This window comes from Ovis aries, unplaced genomic scaffold (genome assembly GCF_016772045.2).
Source record: "Ovis aries strain OAR_USU_Benz2616 breed Rambouillet unplaced genomic scaffold, ARS-UI_Ramb_v3.0 scaffold_384, whole genome shotgun sequence".
Lineage (NCBI taxonomy): Eukaryota > Metazoa > Chordata > Mammalia > Artiodactyla > Bovidae > Ovis > Ovis aries.
Window position 1 is genome coordinate 1 of NW_024599821.1, and position 9,784 is coordinate 9,784.

General features: G+C 41.1%; 1 non-coding gene across 1 annotated transcript; it reads right to left on the bottom strand.

Moving 5' to 3' along the window:
• Positions 1–6,693: 6,693 nt before the first annotated feature.
• Positions 6,694–6,765, bottom strand: TRNAC-GCA (transfer RNA cysteine (anticodon GCA)). The gene has a single exon. It is a non-coding gene; the product is annotated as a tRNA-Cys (tRNA).
• Between the last annotated feature and the right edge of the window lie 3,019 nt (positions 6,766–9,784).

The window sequence follows — 9,784 nt, forward strand, 5'->3', positions numbered from 1 at the left end:
TTCTGAGATTTTGGACATCTTTATTTTGATTATTTTGAATTGTTTTTCAGGTATACTGCCTATTTTCTCTTCATTTGTTTGGTCTTATGAGTTTTTAATCTTGTTCCTTCATCTGTTGCATTCTTCTCTGTTTTGTCATTTTGTTTAACTTACTGTGTTTGGGTTCTCCTTTCTGCAGGCAGGAGTCTGCCCTCAGTAGATTAGATTGGCCCAGCACCTTTTGCAGAGAAGGCAATGGCAACCCCCTCCAGTACTCTTGCCTGGAAAATCTCATGGACAGAGGAGCCTGGTAGGCTGCAGTCCATGGGGTCGCTAAGAGTTGGGCATGACTGAGAGACTTCACTTTCACTTTTCACTTTCATACATTGGAGAAGGCAATGGCAACCCACTCCAGTACTCTTGCCTGAAGAACCCCAGGGTCAGAGAAGCCTAGTGGGCTGCCATCTATGGAGTCACACAGAGTCAGACACGACTGAAGCGACTTAGCAGCAACAGCAGTACCTTTTGAAGGCTTCCTGGTAGAGGGACTGGTGCCTGTGTTGTGGGTGGAGCTGGATCTTGTTCCTCTGATGGGCATTGCCACATCCACTGATATATTTGGAAGTGTTTTTTAGCTTAGTATGTCTTTAGGCAGTCTGTGTGCTAATGGGTAGAGTTGTATTCCTGTGTTGTTTGGTGCAAAGTGTCCAGCCCATTGGGTGAAACCTGGGCTTAGTGCTGAGATGGAGGCCTTTGGGAGATCTCTTGCCAATTAATATTCCATAGAGTCGCTCATTCTCTGGTGGTCCAACATCTTGGATGCAGGTCTCCCACCACAGAAGTTAAGAGACCTGATCCCTGATTGGAGCACCAAGCATCTGTAAATTACACAGCACAGAAGAGAAATAATAAGAAAAATTAATCAAACTTTTAAAAAAAGGAACAGGCAGAGAAAAACCCAAGGCAAATTGTAAAAGCAAAACTAAACAGACAAAAACACACAAAGAAACTCATATTAACACTCATAAAAAGAGAAAAAAATGCATCAAAAAAGAAGAAAGTGATCAAACCAACAAACAAATCCATAAATGAAAACAAACAGTACACACTAAACTAGCAAAAACAAAACCAAGATTAAATCAAATGCAGAAGCAAAAGAAAAAAAGGCAAAGAAAAGAAACACATCAATACAGTCAAAAGGGGAAAAAATGTAAAAACAAAAGGAAAAAAATAATAAATATCAAAGAAGTAAAGGGAGAGAAATAGAAAATATAGCTAAAATAAGATAAAAAACAAAGCAAACCATGGAAAATGCAATATAAAGAAAAAATATAATAGTGTAGAAATAGGAAAAATAAATTTATTTGAAAATAGAAACATAGAAAAAGTAAATAAAAATCAATGGGATCATTTTAAAACAATAAAACAAAATAAGGAAGAAAACAGAATAATACAGAGAGAGAAGTAGTAAGAACATTTTTCTGTGGCTCAGCTTTCTGTATCCTTGTCCTCACAGTGAGATCCTGCCAACTGGCCTGTTTAGGAAGCCCTCCAATATATCTGAGAATGTTTCTGGACCTGCTGTGTGCACTGTCGGGTCAGCTCAGACCCTGGTCTGAACTTAGTCCAACTTGTACTTGCTTCCAAAGTTCACAATTGCCCCCGGAGTCCACAGCCTCAAATGTGGGAACATTCATTGTTTATTCAGATATTCCACAGAAGAAAAATTTACCAAGTCAACTGTGGGGATTTTATCTGCTGCTTCTGTGCCTGCACAAGGGAATTCCCTTCCTCTTCTTTGGTCACACAGTCCTTAGTGCTCAGTTTTGGTTTTGGCCCTGCCTATTTATATGCAGCCCTCCAGCGTCTGTTCCCCACCTGGGCAAGACAGGGTGAAAGTGGCAGCTGATTAGAGCTCACTCACTCACTGGGGCCAGGGAGAAGGAGGAATACAGCAGATAAAGTTGGAATGTGCAGTGAGTGCCTGTAGAGGCAAAGGCCTGCAGGAAGTTGCCATAGCTTGAGGTCAGTCATGTGCTCTCCCAGGGGAACTGGCCCTAATGTTGTGTGTCCCTCAGCAGTGTCAACTATACAGCCTCCAGGGAAAATGTAGGCAGTGACCTGCACCTGCTCACAGCTTGGTAGCAGTTTTAGCAGCATCATGCCCACTTCTGGGGTTGGAGACAGCATCTGCAGCTTGCCCCACTTCTGGCCCTTTGGAGTCAGTCCCCTGCCGTCTGTGAGCACACTGAGTTAGATAGTCCCAGGCTGGCCGACTCTTCTCGAGTACCCCACAACAATGATCTCTTGTCTCTCTTGCAAGTCCAGGAATTTTCCTAGACTCCTTCAGCTGTGTTGTACTAGCCCCTCCAGACTGTCTTCATGGCAGTCAGTTCCAATCCTCTCTCTGGGGTCTGACCTCCAAAGCCTGAGCCTCAGCACCCAGTCCCCACCTACCCCAGCAAGTGTGCAGACAAGTGTGATACAGGCTGGGTGACGCTAGTCGGCACTGATCTTTGTGCAGAATTCTCTCCAATTTGCCCTCCACACACCTGTTGTTACACTTTCCTGAGATTCCAAAGCTCACCCTTGTTGCCACCAATGAGAGGGTTTCTGAACATGTGAAAAAAATTTTCCTCCCTCACAGCTCCCTCCCAAAGGTGCAGGTTCCATCTTGATTCCTTTGTCTCTCTTTTTCCTTATTTCCCTTGCCCTACCCCCATTATGCGGAGAGCAGCTTGCCTTTTGGAGGCCTGAGGTCTTCTGCTAGCATTAAGTGTTCCGTAGGAGTTGTTCCACATGCAGAGGTATTTTTTATATATTTGTGGGGAGTAAAGTGATCTCCATATCTTACTCTTCTGCCATCTTGAATGTCCCTCCTGGCACTTCTAGCTTGCCATGAACAGATGCAAAATAGACTTTGGGTTAAAAAAAAAAAAAAAAAAAAAACCTCAGGAGAAGAGATGCAGATTCTGGCAGTAGGAATCAGGCCAGGGTGAACTGTTGTGGTAAAGGCTGAGGGGAAAATTGGTAAAGTGTCCGGAGTGTCTGCTGTACCTGGGTACTCCAGAACTCAATACTTGAGCAAAAGTTTATGTGTTACTATTTTTTCAGAAAGTGACTTCCAAGGGAACAGGAGTGAGGGGAAAGTGTGGAGGCAGAGCTAGAAAGTTCACTCAAGTCAAAGGCAAATTTCACAGGGTAACAAGTGCATTGATTGCTTGATTTCATAAAACTGTCTCTTGAGAGGATGTGTGAATGACTGCAACCCCAGATATTCTGTCCTAAGGAATGAGGGGACTTTAGCCTTGGGGATCTAAAACTCATTGGTGAAAGGTTTCTCCATGATGCATAAACTTCCCAACACCTCCAGACCCTGCATGTGTGGTCATCAAATGGGTCTTTTGACCACCCACACCTCAATAGTAAGAAGGAAGCCAAGAGTGGGAGGTGGTGCCATCCAACATGGACAGGAGGGAAGACTGCAGGGCTTGACTGGGTGGAGCTGACATGTCCTTACATACTTGGTTGCCCCCTGGCAGCCAGCACAGGAAAGATGGTCAGGGCCCTCAGAAATGGTCAAGGCCAAAAAGATCTGAGATACTGCCTAAGATATATCTGATGCATTAAAAAAATAAATATTAATATACATTCACACATAAAACATGCTTATATGTACAAACACAATCACATGTAAAAAAGACAACAGTTTTTTAAAAAGACAGTGGTGAAAAGCCAATCAAATTTTATTCCCTCCTATATTATCTTATCTATGTTTAAAGTTTTATATAATAAAGATGTTTTGATTTTACAATGGCTGAAGGTCATGTGGACAGTTTTAGAAAGGAAAGTAGCATAGTAAATATTTATTTCTCAGCATAAAGCAAACCGGTAATAATTATTTTTTTTCATGATGGGCACAGACAATATTGTCTTTTTCAATAAAAGGTTTAATATTTTAAGAAATTATCTAGAAAAGCAGGAATTTTTTCATTTTTAAAAATTTATTTATTTTAATTGGAGGCTAATTACTTTTACAATATTGTAGTGGTTTTTGCCATACACTGACATGAATCAACCATGGATATACATGTGTTCCCCATCCTGAACCCCCTCCCACCTCCCTCCCTATCCCATCCCTCAGGGTAATCCCAGCACACCAGCCCTGAACATCCTGTCTCATGCGTTGAACCTGGACTGATGATCTATTTCACATATGGTATACATATATTTCAATGCTATTCTCTCAAATCATCCCACCCTTTCCTTCTCCCACCAAGTCCAAAAGTCTATTCTTTACATCTGTGTCTCTTTGATGTCTCACATATAGGGTCATCGTTACCATCTTTCTAAAGGAAATAAATAGTTTTTAATGTGAGAGTTATAACTCTTGTCTTATAATAAAAAATAGTTTCCAAATGATTTACAAATATACTTTCTGTATATTAATATATCTTGCTTCATTTATTTATTAATTCACTAAATTCACCATACCTGGCTATTCACCAAATGCTTTCTGAGCCCCTCCTGTGGGCCAGGGCTTTGCACGTCACTTGACAAGAAGAATCAGAAAAAATAATCACTAACTAAGTGCCCATAGGGGCTTCTCCAATGGCTCAGTAGTAAAGAATCCTCCTACAATGCAGTAGATGCAGGAGACATCGGTTCAATCCATGGGTCATGAAGATCCCCTGAAGGAGGAAATGGAAACCCACTCCAATATTTTTGCCTCAAAAATCCCAATGACAAAGGAGCCTGCTGGGTTACAGTTCAGAGGGTTGCAAAGAGTTGGACACCGCTGAGCACAGCACATACGATATAAGTTTACATATTGGAATAGATAAGATGGGTTATGGCAAAAAAAAAAAAAAATGCATACTCACCTAGTTTCCAAATGCTTTCTTACCTTTCCCAACCTCCAGTGCAACGAAGTTTGGGACCACATGACTAGTTCTGTCTGGTGAACTGTGAGCAGAAGTGATGTATGTCATTCCTGAGCTAAAGCAGCTATGAACTAGTGTGGTGATGCTAGGGACCACGTTTTGCTAGATGACATAGTTACAAGAGGGGCAGAGGCCACGAGACTTGCATCAGGACTTTCAGGAAAAAGATACAAATCTTTACTGCTCATCACAGCTGAGTGTGGACTCTTCTTGCCTTGGGATCTACAAAAACAAACAAATTTTTAAAAAACCCTGACAATCTTATGGGTTATCTTTTTCTAATAAATATACCAGAGAAACAAACTCAAATGTACTGCCACCAAAACCCAAAGAGGTACACCAAGCAATGAGCTTTGTTCTGTTTTGTGTCTCTCACTAGCAGTAAATTGCTGCAGCGTTTTCCTTCTGGCCTTAGTAAGAGGTGACTAAAAGGACACAACATCTTTGTGATCTTCTTTCACAAAGTACATAACCCCAGTCTAATGATGAGAAAACATCAGACAAACCCAAAGCGAGAGGTATTCTACAAAATATCTGGCCAGGAATTTTTAAAAGTTTTAGGTGTACAAAAAACCCACAAAGAGAGAAAAGGGAACACTCCGACACTGTTGGTGAGAATGTAAGCTGATGTAGCCACTATGGAGAACAGTATAGAGGTTTCTCAAAAAACTAAAAATAGAGCTACCGCATGACCCCAGGCATATATCTGGACAAAACTCTAATTAAAAAGGTATATGCACCCCTATGTTCACATCCAAAGAGGAAAGGGGTTAGGGAGGAATGGACTGGGAGTTTGGGGTTAACAAATGCAAACTATTATATAGAATATATATATTTTATATGCTATATAGAATATATATGTGTATATATAGAGAGTGAGAGAGAGAAAATGGATAAACAACAAGATCCTACTTTATACACAGGGAACTATATTCAGTGTCCTCTGATAAACCATAATGAAAAAGAATATGAATGAGGATATGTATACATGTATAACTGAATCATTTTGCCATACATCAGAAATTAACACAACATTGTAAATCAACTATACTTCAACCATTAAAAAAAAAAAGGAAAGGCTGATCAACTATTGGCAATTGATAGAGACTAAGAAGACTTTACAACTAAATGCAATGTGGAATCCTGGATTGAATGCTTGAACAGAAAAAAGACACTGATGGAAAAATTGATGAAGTCTATGGTTTGGTTGATAGTGCTGCATTGATGTTTATTTTATAATTTTGAGAAATGTGCCATGGTTAAATAAGCCATCAACATTAGGGGATGTTGAGTAAAGGGTATGAGGAGCCTCTCTATATTATCTTTCAACTCTTCTATAAATCTATAATTACTAAAAGATAAGCAGTTTGTAGGAGGAAAGAAAGGAAGTTCTGGTAATAAAACTTGAATATATAAGACAGGAAGCAATGTATAGGACAGTTGTGGACAATATATAGGACATTGTGAGCAATGTTTGCAGTATGTGCCTTAGTCTTTTGGTGTGTGTGTGTGCGTGCGTGTGTAGTTGGGGGACATAGGGTGTGGGCGTGTGTATGAATGTGTCTCTGAGTGTGCATGTGTGTCTCTGGTGCAGACAGGGTGTGTTTATATGAACATTTAGTTCTACTGTGAGGAAATTAATAAGCTAAGGTGCCTCCATGAATCTGCCTTCCATTTACTGCCTTCTTAAATTTTGAGCCTTAGGCACCTTGCTTCCCTCACCTTAGATCCAACCTTTTAATAAAGCTGCCAGGAACAGCAAAAAGTGAATAGGGGGCACCTGGATTTGAACCAGGGACCTCTTGATCTGCAGTCAAATGCTCTTCCACTGAGCTATACCCCCTGGTGATAGTGTGACCCCTACAAGTACTTATTCAACTTTTCTGAGTTACATCATACTCCTAAATGCCTTTATGGCTGACATTCCTCCTAGATTTAACTTTATTCCTGATTATCTTCAAGCCACACCAATTCTTGCTTTTTCCAGTGTGAAAAGTGCTGTATTCTCAATCTAATAGCCAGTATTTAAATATGTGTGCTACTGCCCATAAATCTCTGAGCACATTGATGAGTATTCTAAGTATCATGGACATGGAGGGGATCTTAACTGGATATCCACAACTGGACTTCAGAGGCTCGTGTTAAACACTGCATTACAGGCAAATATTGTACATTATGCATGTATTGTATATGGTGCATGATTTCATCAGATTTTCAAGGGAATCTCATTCAAGTGAACCGTCCCATTTTACAACTGGGAAAAACAGTTAAAAAGTCAAAACTTCACCACTGATTTCTAGTTGAGTTTCAGTCTGACAATCTTAAATCTTATGTGTCTCCCGGATGAGAAGAAAGGTCAAGGGAATCTCTGGCAATGCAGCAAATTCTCCCTGATGAGACTGCTCTGAAGCTAAGGAGCTCACAGTTCCCAGAGCTCCAGCTCACATTTCTCTGAGGGCTGCAGATGCCCTTCCCAATCTCTCCAATCTGTGGTTTTACAGAAACCTCATATTGCAAACCCAGTATGCCCCAAACTAAACTTATCTTTCTGCCCAAATCTGCATCTCCTCTTATTTTGCTTTGTTATAACAATAATAGTCTGTATTTACTAAAGATTTTCTGTCTCAAGAATGGTACTAAAAGTTCTAACCATAACTTCCAAATGAATCATCACTTTAAAATCCCACAAAACAAATATTATTGTTATCATACAGAATTTGCAATTGAGAAAACTGAGGCACAAAGTGACCACACAGCTGAGGGGTGATGGGGCCAGGATTTCAGTGTGGGCTCAGAGCTGGGTGCTGGGTCTGCTTATTTAACCATCTGATCAGCCTCTGCCCTGTCTTAGTTGGTGACACCTCTGTATACTCAGTCATTCAGCCAAAATATCTAAAAGAATTCTGGGCTTCTTTCAAGCTCTCTTCCTCAGTTCCAGTTAATCACTGGGTACTGTTAATTTTTCTTTGACATCACTTACGTCCATCCTCACCCCTGAACACAGTGACACCACCTCTTAAATGGCTTCCCAGCCTCCACTCCTCAAATCCATCCCCTATGGCTCCCAAGGGAGTTGTTTGAAACCCAGGTGTATTTAGGCCACTCCTGTTTAAAGACCTTCGTGATAAATTTCAAACCTCTTAGCACAACATAGATTTCCTACATTGTTATCCCTGTCTGCTCGCACAGTTTAAGCCTCCTCTTCTGACACTCCCCATGTCACATGTTGTGCTCCAGTTGCCTCCAACTGCATCCATCTGGCTCTAGCCTCTGCCACTCCCCATACTCTTGCCTCTACTCCACCCTCCCTCTGATAAGATATTGTCCTTCTTGAGGTGCTGCCTTACCATCAGCTTCTCTAGGAAGCCTCCTGTATCCTCTTTCCTCTGGACAAAGGTAGTTACTGCCCCCTCTGTGTTATTGAAGCTGGCTCAGCTCAGTACTGCTGCTAAGTCACTTCTGTCATGTCCGACTCTGTGCGACCCCATAGATGGCAGCCCACCAGGCTCCCCCATCCCTGGGATTCTCCAGGCAAGAACACTAGAATGGGTTGCCATTTCCTTCGCCAATGCATGAAAGTGAAAAGTGAAAGTGACGTTTCACAGGTTTGCTTCCTAACTGAGAGCACACTGAGTCCAGAGGCTATGTCTCATTCACTTCTGGGTTCACATCTTGCATAATTTTGGCACATAGTAGGTTCTTAGTGTATGCCATTCAAACTGATTTTACTATGCAGCAGTTCCTGTGCTGTAGGCAGGAGTTAAATCTCAACTAAGGCATGACCTCTGACCCCAGCCTGGGTCTGAAATGTAAGCACCCATGGTGGGTGCTTGCTGCAAGAAATGAACTTGAGGCAGAAAGGTAGTAGAAAATCCACAAGCTTTAGAGCAAGAAAGAGTGCCATCTCCTAAACTTTAGGCCAGTTCATGTTTATCCTCAGCAGTGTTTTGTGGAAAAGGACAACATTCTCTGACTGTCCCCAGGACATTGCAAAGTGTGGGTGCCACCATTAAGTTACTGGGTTTGCCCTGCAGCCAAAATGTTCTAAAAGTCTATGGACAGTCCTAGCATCTTGGGAGCATTGCTAGGTGGGGTTTTGTGGCAAAGAATTTAACAGAAAGAAAACAGTATGTAGAGTAGAATAAAGTCTTTGAGAACTATGTTCAGAGTTCAAATCCTGAACCTGTGCTTTGTAGTATCTCCAAGTCTCAGACTCCTTGTGCAAAATTGATATAACGTGTCTTCTAAAATTTTGGTGAGAGATGGAAGAAGTTAATGTAAAGAACCTAGTCTGCCATCTGGCATACACACAAGGGACACTACTGAACAAGTCATGAACTACAGAAGATAAAAATCAAAATCAATCCATATTTTTCTAAATCAAGAAGAATATTCATTGGCACCTGGATTTGAACCAGGGACCTCTTGATCTGTAGTCAAATGCTCTATCCCTGAGCTATAGCAACTCTGTCCCTGAGTTATAACACCAGTGAAGTGGACTTGTTTTTATAATCTATTTTTCTCTTTCAACATTGTCTTTCTAAAACCTGCAAGGACTCAAGGGAGCTATTAATATAATTAGAGAGAATGCTGCCTGGAAAATCTGGGCACCACAAGTCTTAGAATTTCATTATAAACAATGACATGAATCCGGAGAATTAGGTTCTCTGAGCCTAGAAACTCTTTTAGACTTTCCATACCACAAGCCTGTCTCCCATATCCCATAAAAAGTGAACCTCAGCTCCAGGTAAAAATCATCAGATTTCCCACAAGTGGCATCATCAGTATTATGTGATAATTTGATTCCTATCATGCATCCACAGTCATGGTTTCCAGCAACTGAGATCTTCATTCCTCTTCTG